At 46.2% G+C, this 22506-nt stretch overlaps 1 protein-coding gene across 8 annotated transcripts in view; it reads right to left on the bottom strand.

The window, feature by feature from the left end:
* The window catches only part of Myo1b (myosin IB), a 157933-nt gene that overhangs the window by 80252 nt on the left and 55175 nt on the right, over positions 1-22506 (bottom strand). The gene's annotated exons all lie outside the window — the stretch shown is intronic.

The raw sequence follows: 22506 nt of genomic DNA, 5'->3' as shown, positions 1-22506 counted from the left end.
GGTTTTTATTTAACCCCCATGATATCTGGATGGCTCTTTGTCATAAGATCAGGTAATTCCGGTAACCAAGTAGAAAATGTTATATATCACACGACCACAAAGGGGTAATTTGAGATTTTTCATGGTACTTCATGGAGTATGGATACAATGAGAAGAAGAAATCTTCCCAAACACTAGAAAAACACTACCAAATTACCAAATAGCTGACGTTACCGTCATGAAGCTAAACCCAGAACTACTGCCTTTACAGTAAGTGATGGAGGCTCAGGTACACCAGCAGTACACTGCTCTGGCTTCCTTAGGATGACGGGCCTCCCAAGGTGGCCAAGCCAGTCCCTGTGCAGGTCTTTCCCTCCTCAAAATGAGCTATTAAGGTAAATCTGCCTCTTCCAGCTAACCGAAAAATACTTCTGATAATAGATGGTCTATTTAGAAGAGGTAAAGTTCCTCTTTCAATTCATTCCTTAAGAGTACTTATTAAGAGTCGGTCATGTGTTGAGAACAAGCTGGGAAGGTACAGACAAAACTCAACATCTCTCAGGAGTGCTCAGTCAAAAGTAAAAAAACAACTAGGAAATGTGGTCAGTAAGCCCAATGATAAAAACAAATGCAAAGCACTGCCCAACAAAACAAGGTCACTGGATCTTCTCCCAGGCGGAAAAGACAGTCCTGGAGAACCAACTGGCGATACCACAGAGGGGAAGGGCTAAGGGCAGCGCTGTTTCCGGAGGGCAAAGCATGAGGACCGGGCTTGAGCAACATCCTAGAGGACAGATGAGCGACTGCAAATTAAGCACGGTGACCAGGACTCAACCACACACCACAGTGTGCCCTGTCATTTCTTATCTTCCGGCTGTGCTGCTGAGAGCTACTACACGAGACCCAGCCCTCATCTTGTCTGAAGACGTCTTGTCCCGTGTCAGTGAGGCCTTTCGTGTAACAAGGAATCTCTAAGTGCATGTGATGAACGAGTGTATGAATGAAAGAAGAAGAGGCAAAGTAAAAATGTCTGTCTCGCCAGGTCTTTTGCGAGTAACAGCAGTTACAGCTTGTTCATCTCACCAGTGCCCACTGATCTCTTTCTGCCCCTCAAAGCCTGGTCACTCATTCTCTACACAGCCAAAGCCTTCCTCCAGACCCATGTGGGCTCAGTGCCCTGGGCCTTCTCTGGCGGTCTCCAAGTCCCAGGCGGAAGCAAGCGCCCCACTCTGCACACCCATGAGTAGGGGGACAGTGAGGAAAAGGGGATAGGGAGGCAGGAGGCTTCTGACTCACTGGGCGGCAGACCAGCAGCTCACCTGCTGTACGACTGTGCTAGCAAGTCATTCGCTTGGCTGAGCTTCAGCTCACATAAAAATGGGAGGATGGGACTTAGCTAAGTGGTTCCACCATCTGCCTCCCAAGCGCAAGGTCCCAAGTTCGATCCCCGGTACCAAAAAAAAACAAAAATGGGAGGATGTAGCCAACTATGGGGATTATGTAAAAGTCTATGAAGATGCTCCAAAAGTGTCAACCTCTGAATAAATGCCAGAACATCTTTGTGTTATTACTCTTCTTACCTCCTACCAGAATATAAGCTCCTCTAGGGCACAGGCTTCCTATCCTATTCCTATCCTGTCCTCTCTACCCACAGAGAGCTATATGCATAAAATGTAATCAATGCCAAATTAGGGATGAATGAGTGGATGGATTCTCTCCAAGCAAGGGCAAAGCCACTGCAGGACTGAGCTCCAAGAAGCATGGTAAACATCTGGAATTTGACCTCTTCTAAGACCTTCCTACCGGGAAGGAAAGCACTGATGGATTTTTATTAGCCTTCCTTCCTCCCATCCCACCAACTTCCTTCCACAGGGTAGTTCAGGACGCCACTTGCTGTACCATCTTCACCAAGTGGTGCAGAAAAGCACATTACAGCTGAGCTCTCCATAGACTGTTGAGTACAGGCCATGGTCCATCTTCCTGAGTGCAATTTACCTTTGTATTTATACCAGATCCAAAGTAATGGAAAATTACTTCGAACCTGAACAACCTTATAGGACATATGCACACAGACACACAACCCACGGTCACCAAATGACCCTGAGTGTGTTCAGTGCAAGTCAAAACACTGAAGTTGATTTGAACACTTTATTTTTTCTTTTCTGTCCTGGTAGAAATGTAGTCATCCCTTGGCAACCATGCAGGCTGGATCCAGCACTTTTTCCTTTCCTCCGCCTCGTTTCCCTGGAGACCAAAATCAGCGAGTGCTCAAGCCCCTTCTATAAAATGGCTTAGTGTACAACCTGCTACACTCATCCTCCTGGGTTCCTTACATCATCTCTGGATGACTTATTATACCCAAGGCAAGGGAAGAGCCACGTTAACGGGTGTTCTACCACATTGTTTAGGGAACAATGACAAGAGCAGAAAGTCTGCAGATATTGAGTACAGTTTTTTCCCTAATATTTTTGACCCAAGGTTGGCTAAATCCCTGGATACAGAGGGCCAATCGTACTGAACTACTGTCTCCAAAGACAGGGCCTGACTCATCTTATGGAGAGAGAGTCCCAACAGAAGACAATGGCTAGGAGAATTATTCTTTTTGGACTGTAGAGAGCCACTGATTTCAAGCGGACATGAAAAATTCTCCAATTAAAGTACTCTGGCACTGGGAAACTTCCAGTGCTTTACTGACACACCCATTAAGAGGGGGATAAATGTCATCACACCTACTTCTTATAAACCCAGAATTAGACTTCGCTTTTCGGTTTTCAAAATGACCAAAGGAAGGACCCGGGCGAGCATAAGCCCCCTCTAGATCTAGCTTCTCTTCCTCCAGGCAACATGAGCTGTAGCCACGCCCAAGGCTAACATTTACATCCATAAACTGAAACCACAGGCCAGTCCTCCAAACCTCTTTATAATTAAGAAATCTAAATACATCTTCAGAGAAATCCTTAGTTGAAACCAGTTGTGACCCATGTGCTTTTCGTTATTTTGTAACCATGTCAGCATTGTTATTTACCACACACAGAAATAAACGGTTAATTATAATACGAGGACGATAGCGTCAGGGGGTAGGCATGGGTTCTGTCCTGCCACATCAAGCACTCAATTTGATCTGCTTCATCCATCCTCCAGTTGAGCTCTAAGAATAGGGGCAGCCTGGTGTCACTGTGCGGACCCTCATTTCCAGATCAGCTACACGGCTGCTCAGTGGGATCCCAACTTCCTCAGCACCAAGTACGTCCACAGCACGTTTCCAAACAGCTGTACCCAAGACTTCAGGCTTCAGGAGGCTGGTCTGGGGCTGCGCTGCTATCTTCTGCCATGCTGGAATGTGGGGATGCAGTTAGGGGATGCCCAGCTGGTATTTCTGCTCCTCTGGCATCTCCCTCTGCCCAGGGCGCGCATCACAGCGGTTCTCCTTCTGTGGTCGGCAGAAGCACTGGCAGGGCTTCTCTTCCCAAACCTCTCATTCCCCACCCTGCCATTTCCTTACTAAGTTTGTTTCGCCTCGAGTGCAAAGCACAGAGGTTTGCAACCCTAAACACGTCACCCACACCACTCCCTAGAGGGCCCTCTGGCTCTTCCCTAATGAGTCACCAGGAAATCATCCTCCAAAACGTGACGAGTCCGTCCTGAGGACTGGTAGTGGGGTCGCTCTGTTGGTGAAAGTGTTCAACAGGGGGAAAAAAAAATCCCAGGAGCATACCTGATTCTTCCCCTTTGTTTCAAATGTTTTTCTTTTAAAGCTCTCAAATTGGCATTCCCTTTCATTCAACCCTGAATCCTACAGTACTTTCAAATCACACCAGGGAAATTCCCATTTGAACTCAACCCTCTTGGAATAGCTCAGTCTCAAATTTCTCATCCACAATTGGGATCAACAAACCTTGGCTATTTTTCTTCCTTTCTAGCTCTGGTTCAGTCCTACAAATTAGGTATTTCTAAATCAAGTAACCAAAAAGTGTGTGTTTAAAAAGACAATGCCTAAGCTCCTTGTGTTTCCCAAATTCTAAGTCCATTCTGAACCCAATCAAGGGCTGAAAGAGTTCACAAGACAGATGGGAGGAGGAAAAGGAGACATTTGGAGGGAATTTTTTATTTTGTTTTCTAAGAAGAATCACTCTGTGAGCTTTCCATGTAAAATATTTTTTATATGTCTCTACATCTTACAAATGCCTTACAAATGCCTCTTAATTCACAAACAAACCTATGCCCACATGGAAAACATCACCATGCTAATCAGTGTGATGTCCTTGCACCAGCCTTTCACGCTACCCCATCTTGGGGAAAACCAGGGAGCAAAAGTCTTTCACAGTTATTTGTGCTTTTATCCTGGAAAGCACTACACTCCAGCCTTCGTCCTGGGCCAGTGCAAGCAAGGCAAATTAACTTATTGACGCAATACAGCTATCTCCCTACACCCAGGGCATCTAGAACGTTCCTAAGGACTCAAGCCTCAGAGCAAGGAAGAGAGAATTGAAGTAAACTTTTTCCAAATAAATAACTGTGGGCAAAATGTACACTACTGATGAGTAAGGAGAGTATGTGAAAACAAGCATGTACAATGAGCCTCAGGCAATGGACACGGTATAGATCCAGAGGGTTGGAAGGTTTCTACACTTTACACAAAGTGAAGCAATACTAACTCTGTGCATATTCTGAAACGTTAAAGAAATGTATAATAATTCCTATAACAACCACCACAAGAACAACAAAAAGAACTATAGGGAAAATAATGAAAAAAAATTTAAATGGAGTCATAAAAAATTCAAATAGTCCAAAAGTGGTCAGGAAACAAGGAGCAAAAATAGAGGCGCAGACAGAAAATAAATAATTACATAGGAAACTAAGCCAACCATGTAAGAGAAATCACATTAAATGTTAATGGACCAAAAAACAAAAATCAGTTAAAAGGCAGGGCATGGGAGAATGGATATAAAAGCAAGATTCATATATACCGCGTACAGGAGTCACATTTGAAACCTACCATGCAAAAAACAACTGATTTTTTGAAAAAGGCACTGTACTTTTCTTTTTATACATCTAAACCCAAAGAAATCCTAACAGAAGAAAGATGCTGTGCCAGGGCATGACATACATCAGAGAACAGGATAGAATTATCTTTAAAATTATCTATTATTTTTGTAAGAATATTGTATCAGCATTTAATTTCTCACACCCTGCACATAAGTAGCCACACTGCTTTCTTTAGGCTACATCACTATAAAGGCTATTTCTATGAGCTATAAAAATAGTAGTAATGTCATCCTGAATGAATCATTTTAAGATGACTTTTGTTCTGGAACAGCAAGATCATAAAGCATCAAGTAAAAAGCTCAAAAGTCAGGGGTTAAAGAGGCATAAAAACTTTTTTCAGCCATACCAGTTTTCAAAACACTGACCCGAGACCTTGTTCTATCTCACAACCTCCGTGTATACCAGGGCTCTCGATCTTTTTTAATGGGTCACAAAAATATATATCTTGACAGCCCAATGTCACCACTAAAAAGGGACAAAAGTCACAGTGTTTGAATGTTTTGTGCATATACATAATGGTTTACATGTGTTATAAAGTTTCAAAAACTGATAGAAATTCCTGCACAATTAGCTAAGAAACTCCTTGGCTTCGCCACTAGATTTAATAAGCAAAGCTTTTTACTTGAAAATTTCCCATGCTAGTTATAGAACATAATCCAAAACTTAAGGGGAAGTCTTCCTTTGAGATTTTAGACGTTTTATTTGTATGCCTCGAGTGCCTGACTACTGTATTATCATATCAGTGGAGATCCTCCAGCCTGCCTGGCCCCAGGTCACCCACTGGCTGAGAGTTACTCACTGGAATTAAGAAAGTTTCCTGTGGCTGGACTTACAGGAAGGTGGACTGGGCTGAGCGGCGACTCCCTTTTGAAGGTGGATCACAAAAACCCAGGTAGTACACACAGGCATTAGGAAGCAGAGACAACTATCCCAGGAAGGAAAAGAACTGGGCTTAAGACTGGAAAACAGCATGGAGGAAACATCTGCTTTGGGGACCTGGAAGCCACTCTCTGGAGTTTCATAGTAATACCCCTGAGCCTGGGCAGCTGGGGACTTCCTTCTGAAAACTTCCAAGAAAACAGTGCCTACAAAAGGCCGAGGCAGAACAAAGCAGCACAGGGGGAAAGTACTCTCCTCTTGCCTGGGCTTGGCAAGAGGTCCAAAGCAGAGACTAACTCCACTTCCTTATCAGCCTTTGCTACTGGGGGGGGGCCTTATCTCACCAATTAAGGAAAGCGGAATGGCTCCTGCTGCCCTGACTGGATCCCTTAATAACTCAAGCAAAAATATTTAGGGCCAGGGCAAGGGCACCCACAAGGACACAGGTCCCCAGGTGTTCACAGCCACACAGGCAGGAAGAGGCCAAGCCTCTTGTCTCGTCACTGGGTGGCCCTGGGTTCAAGAACAGGAGGAGCTGTCCTGGAGAAGCCTCAGCTCTAATGAATCAATGAGTCCCCAAAGGGAAGGGAAGCAGAGGGTAATAAACACATCAGCAAACTCCTAAAGACATTTAGAAAAGGAAAACATGGCTCTTACTGAGAGAAATTTATCACATAAAGCTGGAAAATCTAAACCCCGAAGCACAGGCGCGGGCAGGAGGCAGGAGGAAGCAGGGAGCCCAGAGGAAATCATGTTATTTCCCCTGTCCAGAAATGAACAAAACACACCTGCTTTGGGGACAAGAACAGAGAGACAGTTGGGGCTCTTGATTCAGATTCAAAGAGCCCTCAATGTATTTTTAGTATTTCTTGCAACAAAAGAATTCTAACAATCATCTTTTATTACTTAACTCGCATTAAAATAATTATGCAGAGTCCACAAGAACAGCTTTTCCAATGCAAGGTAAGTACAATTTAAACTAATCTCTGACACAAATGTTCCAAAACTTTTCTTCTGGCTAGATGTGTCATTTTAATTAATTTCACAGTCCATTTTTATGACTTTAATATAGGCAACTAAGTCCTGGAAACACTTAACCAGAGAAAGTTATTCCAAAGGCCTTCTTAATGACCCACTGGACTCAGGGCTAACCTGACAGCTGGGCTGATTAAAGTAAAAACAATGATTTCAAGCTCTCAAAATGCTAATATTTTTCACAGATGTTCCTTACGGATTTGAAACCCTTTTAAAAGCGCTACCTTATATGCCACTTTGTATATTGATGAGAGAAATTCTGAGAGGTGCTAAATTTTTTTTTTTTGGATTGAACTTGGGTCCTCGTGCTTGCGAAGCAGGCGGCGGAAACACTGAGCTAAATTCCCTGCCCCAATGTGGTAAATTTAACTAGAAGGGCCAGAGGGTGGGACAGATAAGAAATTAATCAGCTAATAGCTGCCAGCCAACCCAACAAAACACTACATTCCTGGGTGTGGGTCCAAACCTTGACTGGAACCCCAGCCCAGCAGGCCCTGTGGACATCTTCTTAACATCAACAAGTACTTTTCCTGTGGACTGTCCGCCTACCCCTAACAGCCCATGTGACCCTTCTCTCTTATCTACAACCAGTGTACATTCCATGTAAATGACATGTGCTTTCCCTCCCCAAATTTTCATTGCAAAAGTGTTCTTGGCTTAGCAAAAGCTCCATGGACCTGTTTCCCACCACTCATCAGCTGAGCTGCTGGTAAATGTGGGCGCTTGTCCCGAGATTGGTCCTTTTCTGGCTACCTCTGGAATGCCTCCAGAAAGCCTTGTACTTCGGACTCCCTCAGACTCAAGAGCTTTGGTTTAGCAGGGTCTTCTGCTTTGTTTACCTTTGAAATGCAGATTCTAACCTAAGTTACTTCACATCCACATCTCAAACAGACTGTTCAGTACAGGGAACCGTCAGGATGACAACATTCAAATGTAAGCTGCTCTGCACTGTCTAAGTCTGATGGTCCCAAGCACCTGCCAGGGTCACAAGATGCGGTGATGTGGACAGCACCACAGCTTCCATCTAGAAGGTGGGACACAGGCCAGCCACAAGGAGCAGAAAGACGTGCAGAGATCCGGCTGTGGTCCCCACAGAAACACCGGAAAGAGAGGCACTTGCACTAGGAACTGGGATTCCAAAGACACACCGCTTTGCTTTTTAAAAATGCACAAAGAAAAGGGAGCCCAGTAGTGAAAAGTTACCTTTTCACACTTCCATTTGTGCTTTAAGCCTCATGAAACTGTGCAGAGGATGTTTACAAGAGGCCTGCACAGTGTGTGAAGTGCAGCAGGCGCTCAAGAAAAGACTGAAAGGCCAGCTAGGACTGAACCTGCGAGTTTACCTTTACCAAATCAAGGTCCCAAATCTATTCATCACACGGGAGAACCAGAGAAGCAGCCATTTCATACAGTGGCTGCAAAATTCAATTAAATCAAACACTAATGCAATGCCTGAGTATAAATACATGTACATACATGCATAATATGGAGACCACTGTGTGTACGCTACAGCACGTCTAGGTTTGTGTATTATTGTGGAGAAAGGAAGAAAGATTGGCAAAATCCAATGACGATAATGATGATGATGGTGATGGTGATGATGACCTGTTCAAATAAGGATTGCAAATGCAGGACACCGACACACTGTCGAAACCCTTATTCTAGATTATCAGATAGAAAATAAGTTCCATTACAACACAGCCAAATCCATGTCTCACATTTAAAGAGAAAATCAGTTCCTTGGAGGAGGGGATGGGAGAGGGGTTGAGAGAACTGTGATTCAGACCACTGAGAAAGAGGATCTCTCAGAGATGAGCAGGGCCCGGTTCTCAAAGAGGACCACACGTGGTCAAGACGGGGCTTCTCCTCATATGGACATGTCTTCCAGTGGCTTCTCATTACCTAGGAAGGAGCTCAACAATATGGTATGTTCTGTACATTTTCTAGTTTCTATCTTTAGGTTTCCTGGGGAAATGTGTTAAAGCATCTACATAGGAAAAATAGCTTCCAAACGGCCACATAAGAATGAGTGTGTTGGTCAGCTTTGTGTTGCCAAGGCAAAATATGTGAGAAAGTGAACTTAGAGGAAGAAAGGTCTATTTCTACTCACTGTTTCTGAGGTAATAAGTGGACTGATTCCATTGCTGCGGGTCTGGGATCAAGTGGTGGAAGGGTGGAGTGGAGCAAAGCTACTCATCTCCTGGAAGCTGGGAAGCAGAGAGAGGGAAAGAACCAGAGCCAGCAAGTGCTGACTGGCTTTCTCCTTCTTCCGTTTTGTCCTATCAAGCCACGGGAGGGTGCTGCCCACATTCAGGGTGGGTCTCTGCCCTTGGCTTCCTCTCCCATATGTCATCTGTAGAAACATTCCCCACAGACATACCCTTAAGTGTTCTTTACTGATGTCTTAGATATTTCTTAATCCAATCCAGCTGACAATCAAGATCAACCATCACAATGAGTCAACCAAAAACATGGATAACCACTCTGCCCGCAGCTGTCCTTCCCAGAGTTATCTTAAAACAAAAACAGGTCCTCTTTACCTCCTTTTCAAGTTTCCCTGGCTTTCTCTATTCCTCCAGAGCCTGGCCAGGGACAATTAAACAGCAAGTTATACTACTGCTAGAGAGGGCTAGTGGTGCCACACAGAAAGTGCCTGATACACAGGGTTTCCATCAACTCTTGCATGGTTCTATCATACAGAAAGTACAGCTCCAAAATAAACCCAAAATATACACTCAAATCACCTTCAGGAAAGCTTCTGCAGTCACACCCATGAGTCTGCAAAGTAGTCACAGGAAAACGTTACAGGGTAGAAATACACATACTGGCTTACATGCACATTTGAGTGAAAAGCAGCACCTGCATCTGGAAGTAAGCAGTTAATATTCACCACTGCATGTGTGTGGGAGAAAAAGGCATTGGATAAAAGACCCTGGCCTTTAAGACCACTGAAATTTCAGAAACCACCTAGCCACTTACACCAACATTAACAATTCGAGAATGAAGGAAATCCTGACAACTAGCAAGGATCCTCATACAACAGTGGGGGGTAGATGAGACCCCCAGTGAGCACAGACTTGTGCCCTGACACACCCTGGAGGTGGACACCGTGTCTCCAGAAGCTGGGCTGAGTACCCACTTAGGTCTTTATTCCAGAACACAGGCTCAATGCAAGCTTTTATCTTCGACATGAAAGCTCCCCTTTATGTGCCTCCAGAGAGATTTCTGGACAACAAGAGAGGTCAAAACCATGCAAGCCATCCTCATGCAGAACCCCATCTTAAGCAGCTCCATTTCTCACTTGTGTGTCAAGAACCCTAAGCAAGCAAAACCCTCACCACAGCTGGCCAGCTTCCTGGCTTTCTGGCTTGTATCCCTAACACACTCTAGAAGTCCCCTGCCTACTTCCCTACAAAATCCAATGTACACATCTCACCTACCCTTAGCATGTGGTACTGTAAGTTTGGGAGATATTTTCGTTTACAGCCTCCCTTGAGCACAGGAATTACCGTCACCATCCAAGTGCCTAGCACAGTGCACAAGGCTCAGGGCACAGTGACAAAATGAATCCTAACACTGTCTTCTAGTCATGTAAAAAAAGAGATAAAATTAATGTATGGCATTTTCAAAATCTATGTGTACTCAGCAATTCTGATTATTTATACATGACCAAATAAAGAAGAAATCAAAGGAAATATTAAGGGGTTCGTACGTATGTGTACATTCATAGGTTTAGAAACAGCTCTATGGAATTTAAATACTTGAAAAAAAGTTTTAAAAGAAATGAGCCTCTATTTTATACTTTAGCTAAAATTCTTCAGTTAAGTGAATTTTAGGATTGAGCAATTCTCCCTAATTTGAAGACAAAGGCAAAGAGTCACATAAAATCCACTTTGTAAAGGCAGTCAAAGTATAGTCACATCCACACTAGCAAGACAATATCCTGGGACCTTGCCTTTCTTGCCTAAGGGCAAAGGTAACAAGAGCTACCTTCAGAGCTGGCTAAGGAGGATATCCTCCTGCTCCTACCTTTTCTGGAGCCCCAGCTGCTAGAGGCTCTTCTAAAACAAAACAAAAATGTGTAGTCACTTCTCTTAAACAAATTATCTCTTTTATCTCAATGTTCTTCTTGGCCCGGAAGCCAATATTTATCAAGTGCCTACAACCAGCCAGGAACTGTGCCCAGCAGGGGGAGGAGGTGGGGGTGAAGATGATGCTGTCTCTGCCCTTTGAGCCTGGAGTTCAAGGGTCTCCCTCCCTCGTGCCCCGGAGAGCCACCTAGCGTAGCCCCCTTCCGGCCTCCCCAGCAGCAGACCTCTGTGGCGGAGGACGCGAATTCCGGTGTTCTGAATTTATGTTCAGTGCCAGGTTTTTGCACCAAGGAAATCACTGGGAGGCGCAGAAGAGGGACACGCAAAATGTTCACTGGACAAGGAACCAGTGCGTCATCCAGGTCTCTACACATTTAATCTGTACACTGGGAATCCCTCGGAGACTGCCCAGAAGAGCTACGCTGGCCCCTCCGCCCCACTCCTGAGAGTGGAATCCTCTCACTTTAGGCTGGGTCCCGCAGTGGTCTGTCCAAGGGAACCCAGGCCTGAGCTTTCTGCAGCCAGCCTGGTGGCTGGGAAGACATCTAAGGATCTAAACAGAGCCAAATCACCTCTGGAGACTTTCAGACTGAGCACTCACTGAAGCAAGACTCCTGCAACTTTCATAAGCAACCCAGCAGGGAATTTTAATTCCTAATTAGTCTATGTCAGTAATTCTAACCTTGTTGCTTAAGAACACACAAACCCATGTAACGACGCTCTTCAAATTTGTATCTTCAAATACCTGCGGATAAGAAAATATTAACCACTATAGTAACTCTGCGGCCCCAAAGGACAGGCACCATGGCCGTGCCAACAGAATCACCTGCTCAGCACCAGCCACCAATCCCAGCGGAGAGAACTCGCCACTTGTCTCGTGCTCTATGGCCCTCAGCCCTCCAGGGATGAAGGGCCACCCATTTCAAACAAGTCTTGATTTGCTTCCTAAATTCTCATAAAACAGTAACACATCAGCCTCATACGCAGTACGCTTTGGATCTGAACTGAGCATGGTGGTGCCCACTTGTAATCCTAGCAACTCAGAAGGCAGAGCAGGGTGATCACTTGAGCTCAGGAGTTTGAAACCAGCCCAGTTAACAGGATACCCCACCCATACACAAATAACTAAAATTAAGGATCCGTCTTTTATTGACAACAGAGTATGTATACTCTAGGCCAGTGATAGTGAACCTTTCAGAGCTTTCAATGACACAAACAGCCAGCTGCAGCCAGCACGAGGGCCACAGGTTCGCTACCACGGCGCTAGACCCTTATCAGAGAACTACACTTCCAGTGGTCTGCAGGTTCCTTTTAGTTCAAAGCCAATTATGAGAAAAAGGAAAACAAAGCTACAAAACTGTCTCAGAATTAGAAAGCACCCGAAGGAAAGGCTGGAACTGATCTGCTCTTTGTATTTCTCAATCAAGTCAAGCCGTCATCAAGCCGCCCTTGCCCCAGTGGGCCTCATCCTGGGATGCACACTGGAATCCACAGGGGACCCTCAGGAGCTGTGTCCACGCCACACCCTGCAGGCTCTGAGGGATTCTGCGGCCCACAGTGACAGCCACCGACTGAAACTTCTACCCTTGCTTTCCCTCTGCTTCCACTTGGTGACCCAGGCAGCAGCTTTACGAAATTCGCTGCTTCCTACAGGGAGGTATTGGGAGACAGTGCTCACTAGGGCATCCTGCACATCCTAAGTTCCACAACAGGAATCTCTTTACACCTGGAACTGGCAAGGGAAATTTTGTCTCCCTTGAGCCAGCGGTGCACTTTGATCTCACGCGCAAAGAAACAACTTTGTAACTGGTCTTTCCCTCTCTGCTTTGACTATCAGGAAATGAAAAGTCCTCTGTCAATAGCTAGAGAGGACTTCATAATATTAACTATCACGTGGCTCTCATCTGCAGTTACCTTGGCTCTAACTTTTAAAGGCTACTCTTTATTTTCCTATATTAACCGTGAAGCAGTGAGCTGCCTCCAGTCAAGTATGAATGTGAGAAGCTAGAATAGCAACTCAGAACAAATAATGCAGTTGGCCATGACTAAAATCCATGCACACATGAAGAGCTTTTGCTTGAGGAAGGAAGGGCAGATGGTGGAGGGAGGACAGATGGACACACGGATGAATGGATTGATGTGCCTCTCAATATACAAGCCCTCTTATATGGAAAGAAAGAAAATTTCCCAGAAGCCATGTGCCTTCATTTATTCACTTAAAAGCTCAACATTCAAAACTATTAATAGGAGTAGGAAAATTTCCTGTACGTGGACATACATAGGTTTAGCAGAGTTTAAAAGACTATGATTTAAAAATTATAGCACTGCTCAGGGCTGGGGATTCAGCTCAGTGGTTCCACCTCCTGCCCCAAAAGTGCAAAGACCCAAGTTTGATCCCTGGCGCAAAAAAAAAAAAAAAATTTGTAACACTGCTAAATCAAGAGGAACTTCAAAAACCTATTGCCCTGACTCACATTATGGAAACAGGAAGTCTTAATGCATGACTAATAAGATGTATCCTATATGTAACTCAAATTATTTGCATTTTAAATATATTTCTATGCTTTATCCCCTAATCCATTGCCCAACCACCTGAAGCATCCTGACCTCTCTTACCATAAGCAATAACGTTATCCTTTCTTAAGAAAAATTTTTTTCTGCAATCCTTTCTAAAAGTTTTGCTTTTTCATCTTCCATCTTTAACTACATCCATATTTGGAAAAGAAAGTTTAATTAAAGTTGATCCTAACACAACTTTAAACTCCTGAGTGTAGAGGAAATTAACTTTTATTTATTCATCACCCATCTGGGAAGAGCTGGATCCAAAAAAAATTAAGATTGCACTGGCTTAAGTTTCAAAGCTGGTTGGAATCATTTTGCCAAAATTCCCAATATAAGTGAATATATGATGAATAGAGAAGAGATCAGCATCTAATTTTCTGAAAAATCCCAACAGACATACTGGTTCCAAGAAAATCAGTAATATGGGAATTGGACCAAAGAGAGATCTACTGCAACAAAACTATCAGCATCTAGGTACATCTTCAACTAACACTACAACATTAACTACTTCTACAAACAAGGGCAAATAAATGCGACACTAATAAAAGCCTCTGCTCACAATAAACCAAAAAGTCGCTATCGTCTGTGCTAAACAGTAGCTGGAAAGAAAAGAATTAGAAACATGAGAAATGGATGAGTAGTCTAACTTATGTAGGAATACAGTCAAGATTAAAGAATATGGAAATGCAGTGTGATTGCAGCAGTAAGAAAAAAAGGCTCTGACATACTTTAAGAGTTACATGGCTAAAGTGTTTAAATTCATGCAAAAGCTTAACATGCTACCCATGGTACCATGCTATCCACAAATTAACAAACAATAACAACCCTACTGAGAGATCTACCATGAATGACAGACACACTTTCTAAATCTCATTCCAGTTACCTCTTCCTGAACACAGGGAAGGCTGTACTTCCCGGCATCCTTTACAGTAAGATGGGCTCGGATGGCTGTGCCTGGGCAGGGAAGAGGCCTGACCAAGCTCCTTCTTCACCTTCCACAGCAACTGAGCACCATGTTCCAGACATTACAAGGCAAGATAAAAGCAGTGGGGAAACCCAAGCTCCATGCAGAGGAGAGCCACGTCCCCCGCAACAGACAAACCTTTATCGTGGTTAAGTCTTGCTTGCTATCCAAACATAACACTACCTTATTCTAACACACTGTGCCCCTTGTACTTCCCTACTAGACCTCAAACACTCAAGACAATAACCTTGTCTTTTATCTATGACATGATAGGTGGGAATTTTGTTAGCAGTCAGCACGAGATAGCTGAACACTAAAAATAAATATTTCTGAATACCTACCATGGAACTTAAACGAGGTTTACAAAGTGAGGTGTAGGCAACTCAGGACACGTTCAACATGGGCCACTAGTGTATGAATTTAAAGTATCAGAATTTCTGTTCATTTTTTTTATTCATCAATTTTTTTGAAGTTTTAATACCTGTTTTATGTATGTTTCATAAGGTACACAGACATTACGACAGTTACCTGGAGGTAACCACAAACAAGCAACATCCTGGGTGGACTTCAAAGACCACTGACCTTGAGGTGACAGAGTGAGTACAATGCTTCGCCCTTGCTTAAAGATTCTCACTCTCATAAGGTCCGACACTCAGACAGGAAACTGTGAAATACATAAGACAGTGTACAATAGGACCACATGACTGAGACATAATGACAGAACGGACAGTGTGAGTTAGGACCACTGAGTTAGGACCTCTTCCTTTGGGGAAGAGGCTTCAAAAGGGAGCTGCGACCCTAGATGCATCTTGAAAGATGGCAGGGCTTGGATAAGTGGCGAGGGAAAGGAGGAGGAATGAAAGAGATGGTGGGATGAAAGCACCGGGCAGGAAGGGGCCAAGTGAAGTAAAGCTTACAACTCAAAACTAGCTACAAATGTATCTAACTAAATTTCTCTATTTTCACACACAGAATTTAACCTAGGACAGACTTTCATTTTTAAAACGGTCTATTCGAGGCCGGGGATTTAGCTCAGTGGTTCTGCTGCCTGCCTCGCAAGCGCAAGAACCCAAGTTTGATCCCCAGTACCAAAAAAAAAAGGTCTATTCAAGATCAATGTCATGTAATGCCAAAGAACAGGTAAAGTCCTAAATACAGGAAATGGTCAAGATTTTAAAGTTTTAAAATACACTTATGCTACCTAAACTATGCCTACAAGACAAAGTCTGGCATTCACTATCACAGAAGTAACACTGTTAGAATGCAAGTTGTATTATGAAAGGGAAGCAAATGTTCAAGGCGTTGTATAACATTTTCTATTTGTTTTAGGAACAATGCCTAGCACAGACCCATACACATGTTTCCACACTTCCTCCTTCCTTATAGTTACGTGCCAGGTAATGAGTAACCAGATAGCGATGACTCATACCATGTAATCCTAAATAGTGACATGTGTTCATTTTAGAATTTAGATCTTTAACATCTTTATACTTCAGTAACATTTTCCTTTAATACATTTCTAGGACTTTAGATCAGGCTCTTCATCTTGAATGTCTGTTGCTATCCACAGTGCTATTTACATATGCAAAATACAGGAGTCTCTGCTGTTAATAATGGCCAAAGCAATTATGAATACACAAAGCAGCGGCAGCCTCTGTGGCAACTCGTGAAGGCAGGTGTATGAGTATCAGAATACTTCTTCTGAAACCAAAGCAATGGCTTAAAAACCAGCAGTTCCTAAGGAAATGCTCAAGTGCCCTTCCCAACCCATGTTTTATAAAAATACAGACAACAGGGCCAGGGTTTAGCTCAGTGGTTTTGCCGCCTGCTGCGCAAGTGCAAGGACCCGAGTTCGATCCCCAGTACCAAAAAAAAAAAAAATACAGACAATAGAAGTTGCCCACAGACCCCTCCAATCCCTTCCGGAAGGTAAAAGTCCATCATGGAAACCATCCAAATCCTCCCTTCTTCCAACCTCCTTTCTTACTTTTTGTTACTGAGGTGGACTGAAGGGAAAAGAATGGTAGAAAAGACACATTCTAACTTATTACACTATGCTAACATTTTGTGAAATCAGGCCACGCCATCTATAAGGTTTAGGATATTTCTACTGTACTGTAGGATACTCTATTCAGACCTCACTCTGACCACCCCAGGACCCAGATGTTGGATACGCATTTCCATAGGGGAGGGTTTCATATGCAAAGCACATGAAGGCAATAAAGGTTGAAATCAGTTTACTTTGTATCGAATGTCCTCCCTCTGAATAACATTTATGATTCATCACTAACAGCAACTAGAGATTTGCCATAAAACATAAATGAATTAACATCTGTTTACACTTATAAGTTATTTCAACATTCAGACATTCATCACTCATTCACCAAAACACTGAATTTACACACACACACTTTAAGCATATTTAATAAGTCTGAAAATTTCTTCCAGTTGGTGATTGAAATGCAAGATGACAATTTTTCCAGACATATAAGCTTGTAATTTCAAGTAATGCCCTTCTCCAAGCTCTCCTCCTGTTACTTCAGAGTAGCCTTCATAATCCTTCAATCCACCCAATGACTCAAGCACACTGGTATTCGAATGTTTTAATAAAATTAAAAAATAGTTCTACATGTAGCTATCAACTCAACTCAAATACATTTTCCCTTTCCTAACACCCTGGTTTATTATGCCACAGCCAAACCCAGTCTGCTCCTTTATATTCCATAGAGCAAACTACTACATCCAGCGACCTCCTATTTTGAGAATTCCTTCAAGACGCTGTGCAGGTGGCACCTCCAGAATCTCTGAAGTGATTTTCTGCACTTCCAACTTATTTCCTGTCGTTGTAAGCACAGCTGAGCCCCTGGGTGTGGGTCCCATCTGTGGATTCCACAAACAGCAGATTAAAAATACCCTCCAAAAAGTTGTACTGAACATGCAGGCTTTCCCGTGCCATCCTTCCCTAACCAATACAACAGTGATTTACACAGTATTATACTGTATTAGGCACTATAAAGTATGGAGAGAATTTAAAATAAATGAGAGAATGTGCGCCAGTAACATGCAAAATCTACACCGCTTTATAGAAGGGAGTGGAACATCAGTAGATGTTGGCGTCCTTGGAAGATTCGGAACCGACAGCCCAGGACACTCCAAGGGCCAACTGCATGATGTGACCTTACTGTGACACGCCCACAGAGCCACAGCCTGGCCCCACAATGAACAGAAGATCCACGAGGACCAAGCGCCGCCTTCTGCACACAGATCTAACCAACAACGGCCCCACATCCACTCGTCCTGTCCTCTGTGTTCACGGTGTGGGTCCACTGTGCTGGGCACTGCTCTGGTTTCAGGGAGGTGAAGTCACAGGGCGCTGCTCTCACGGAGATGATTCTACTCTGGGACACAGGGACACGACAGGCAGTGTAACCCACGCAAGGCAAATGCTGGGACGGAAAGTGATCTACGGGGTAATGCGAGACTGGGAGGGGGGCGGCTGCTGCTTTAGCTGGTGCACTCCGAGCTGTCTCCGAAAACTGGCCTCTTCCTGAGGGAAGACAGCAAGTCAAGCTCTGTAAGGAGGAAGAGGGATGCCGGGAGTGAATGCATGTCCTGGGAGCTCCGGTGTGGCTATAGGAAGGGGCCGATGAGAAGCAAACGTGCGGGGAGAGGAGCCAACTCAAGGCAGGCCCCGCAGGAACCACTCTGAGCAGCAGACCGACAAGCCTGCGGACCCCCTTGAAAGCCCACTCTAGGCAGTGGCCCTGACAGCTGCAGAGGAAAGACAGACGGCTGCAGGGGCGAGGACGGAGGAGAGATGAGGGGGACAGCTGAAGGAGGGCAGCCAGGAGGCCACCCCCGATCTCCGCAAAGTGGACAGTGGCCTGACAGAGCACACGGAAGTCAAAGTGGATTGCAGGTACAGGCAGGGCTGAGGTGTCCCGATGACGGACAGGTGGGGAAGAAGAAAGGAAAGCAAAGGTTTGCAGGTGAACAAGCAACGGGCGGTGCTGCCACCAGCCAGGGCCAGGAAATGGAGCAGTGGGCCACGCAGAGGGAAGCAGTGCCGCTCAGACGCCCAGGAGAAGCTGGAGGTGGTGGGCAGCTGGAGGGCCTACAGCTGGGCCGGGGTCCGGCTGGTGAGGGACACCCACAAGGCATCTCCAGCACACAGAGGGAACTCAAAGCCCACCCGGTTCTGGGAAGCGGGGCCTGTGGAGGAGGAAGTCTCCGAGCCAAACCCTCAGAGGCACCGACTCAGGTGGAGACCAAGAGGTGCATGGAGCAGGGGCGGAAGCCAGGCAGCTGAGCTCAGAAGGGCCTCGAGAAGCCAGATCCCTCTGTCGGGTGTTACTGATGAGGAAAGAAAGCGCAGGACCCAGAACCACCCCTGCATTTGGGAACACGGATGGCCCTGGAAAGAACTGCTTTAGTGCAGCTGGGGAAGAAAACTTGTAAGAGAGTCCACTAAAGGAAAGGAGACAAGGCCGGGGATGTAGCTCAGAGGTGCCGGCCCCCGCCTTGCAAGCGCAAGGACCCGAGTTCGATCCGGTACCAAAAATAAAAACAAAAAACAAAGGAAAGGAGACAATCAGGGATGGTAAGTGGATCCACCTTCCCCAGAGATTTGTAACAAAGGGAGGCGGCGGAGCGGTAGCTAGGAGACAGGAATCACGAGAAATACTGCAACCCTGTGCTGGTGGGCGCAGGAGAGGCAGGAGAAAAGGCTAGTGACCTGGCGGGGACAGACGTACAGAAGGATACCCTGGAGGGCCGAGGGGCGGGCGGGATGGATACCCGAGGAGGAGCCTGAGATGGGAGCAGACAGCTCAGCGCCTCCCACACGCAAGCGTTTACCCAACTGTCCACTCCCCTCAGACTCTTCTGCGGAAAGGAGGCCCGATTCCAGTTTCCAGGATGTCACACAGACAGACCAACATTTCCTGGGCGGCAGGAAGTCAACCTGCCCGGATCTCAGGACAGCTTTCTAGGCTGTCTAGGAGCGAGGTCTGCCCAGGCACTGTCCTTGTCTCTAGTTCCCAGCACGGGGCTCTTAAAGGCTGCAGAATTTCCTGAGAGGAACGTCTTTCTTATTCATCAAAGCCCTCTCTGGCCCATACCTGAGGTTATGTTAGTGAGGAGTGGGGTGCGCACCGCAAAGCCCGAGCCTGTGGTTAGTGTGCAGAACGTGCTGCCACCTCCCCACTTCCAAAGGGGCAGAGGGGCTGGAGACTGGGTTATAAACACTCGAGGGGAAGCCGAGCAGGGCACACGGGGCCCCAGGCAGATGGACAGGGACGTGTGGGGAGGCCCAGGTCCAGGGAGCCAGGATACCCTGCGCCCGGCCCCACCCTGGGCCCCATGGCTCTCCTATGGGACTGCTCCTGACCTCATCCTTCACAGCACCCACTAAGGGCCGAGAAACATTGTCTAGTTCTGAGTGGTTCACTCGTGAGTTCTCAAAAAGGTAAGGAGGGGGCCACAGGGACCCGAGATTGTGGTCGCCTGGACAGACACATGAGCAGACAGGCGACGCGCTTGTGGCTGGTGCCTGCAATGGGCTGGAGCCTCTGACCTGCAACACCTGTGTTCACCTGCGTGCTTCGTGTCAGGACAGTGACCCAGCTAGCGCTGGAGAACAGCGGGTGCTGGGAAAGACCACATGCTTGGCGTCAGAAATGATCCCAGAAAACGCACACCTGTGGTTAGTGACACGGACTACATCACAGGAGAGAAGGGAATTCCAGGTGCTGGATGACAGGTGTGAACGTCTCAATGCTGAGACTTAAGTGATTAGGTTTAAGACTGGGAAAAGAAGGCTACAGAATCTGTATGTTGCTAAAAATGGCTGCATTCAATGAACAACTCTCAATGCAGAAGAACACAGGAAGTAGCATTCAAAGTGGGTCTGTTTGCTTCCCAAACCACAAGCGCCTAAGAGGAAGTTCAGATCAAAGCAACCCAGAGCTGCTCAGTGAACAGTCAGCGACGGCTGATCCCGAGCCAGTAACGTCCCTAAAGACAAAGCAGCTACACCTGCGTGGGAACTCGTGCGCGGGAGGGGACTCGATCTTACCGGAAGCTCTCAGAAACGCACTGGAGCACACACAGGTAAACAGCCGGCACAGGGGGACGGGCTGTCACCCACAGACACCAGTCTCCTCGGGGCAGACACTCCACCCCGCCCCACACTGGGAACAAGGGCCGCAGGGGCCAGGGAGGGGCCCCACTCCACATCCAATCCACGCCAGAGGAGCCCCTGGGCTGGCTGTTCTGTGCCTGCTGCTGCCTCCCCAGGCAACTCCAGTTCTTCAGGGGCAGCTTGGTGTCCTGAGCCCGATTCTGCACCCTAGCCCAGAGCTATGCTGGCCTCTGATCCTCCTCCTCCCCTTGCTCTTCCCTCTCAATGTCCCTGTCCCCACAAGAGCATTCTGTCCTGGTCCCTTCTAGTCTAGACTGTGGCAAAAGCCCACCAGGTCCCTCAACCTGCCTTCTCCACAGGGGACCCCACTTCCTGCCCACCTAGGGACACTGAGTGCAGGGGACCTGAGGAAGCGCCCCACTGTCCTCAGCACCCTGGCCTTCTGGGGTTACTTGTTTATTGGTCATTTTCCACTCGAGGCTGTGCATCCACAGGACGAGTTCATCCGCACACCCTTGGCACCTTACACACACTGTGGACACTTAATAGGGTTTGGCAAAGGAAGGAACAGTTACTTCCACTTGGGAATTCTGGATCCCTGAGACAGGCTGGAGCAGGGGACACTTCCTGGACCATGGGGGCGGCAACAGGCCCCTGACCTGGGCACAAACTCGGGGCCTACTGGTCCCCTTTTCATCTGTTTCTGCCCCCGTCCTTGGTTCCCCATCTCCTCTGTGAGACCCCTGCCTGCTCTGCTGGGCTGTCTCCTTACACCTGGCTTTGCTGGTTTCCCACAGTGGGTCAGGACAAGGCGTTGCCAGCCCTGTGCTGACAAACTCCAATGGCTCCCTAGGCCACCCTACAACCCTGTCTCACCACCCGAGTCCCAGTAGCTCACACGTACTTCCACAACAGCACCCCTCCCACCCCCCAAGTACACCCCAATTGCAGTTCTCACCTGGGCCATACACTAGGCTAACCCTCCTCACTGCCTGGGCCCCGTGCGCCCCTCTGATGAAATGATCTTCCAGATTTCTCAGGCCTGTCAAAGACCAGTGGCACTCTGACAGGAAATGGCCTATTTTACTCATATCCAGACTTTTCCCTTGGAGATTCTATCCTATACTGACAGAACATGTGCTTGGCTTTACAAAAGCCTTTTCAAGATAAATTCTTTCAAGTCTGAGACATACATTTGGTGAGAAAGGATATAACCAGTTCCACCGCCTGCTTTGCAAGTGCAAGGTCCCAAGTTCGATCCCAGGTACCAAAAAAACACAAAGAAAGAAAGGATAAAACCACTAACTGGGGAATCTAGAAAATAGAATTTTGAAGACTTCCTAGACATACTGGAAGCAGTTTACAACTAAAAAATGTTCCTGACGGAAATATTAGGCTGGAAGCACACCAACTTTTCTCCTTTAAGGAGCAACATGATGTGAAAGAGAAATCAGTTGTGATCTCTTTCTGCCAAGAGAATATATTCTAAAAAAAAAAAATTGCCTTGAAAGTCACCCTGATAAAGCAGTACTGGGAATACAAGTGTGACAGTAAAAAGGCAGTAGGTCAATTCATGGAGCACTCAGAAGCTGAGCACGTAGCAGGGATTTTTCCCACCATGGACCTGGCAGCAGGGAGTTTTCAAGCTAGTAGTTGACTTTCACCCAACAACATTCTTCTCCCAGCACAGCCCACAGCTCAGCACCTTGCCCCTTGAGGAGACACTGAAATCCACCTCTCACTGAGCCATGCCCCGGAGACGTGGGCACTGCTCTCGGAAACAAAACTGTCTCCACACAAAAAGCCTG

The sequence above is a fragment of the Heterocephalus glaber genome, unplaced genomic scaffold (genome assembly GCF_053883595.1).
Source record: "Heterocephalus glaber isolate CG9 unplaced genomic scaffold, H.glaber_assembly_v1.0 deba00001778, whole genome shotgun sequence".
Lineage (NCBI taxonomy): Eukaryota > Metazoa > Chordata > Mammalia > Rodentia > Bathyergidae > Heterocephalus > Heterocephalus glaber.
Note: the sequence above shows the minus strand (reverse complement) of the source record. Positions and strands in the feature narration are given on the sequence as shown.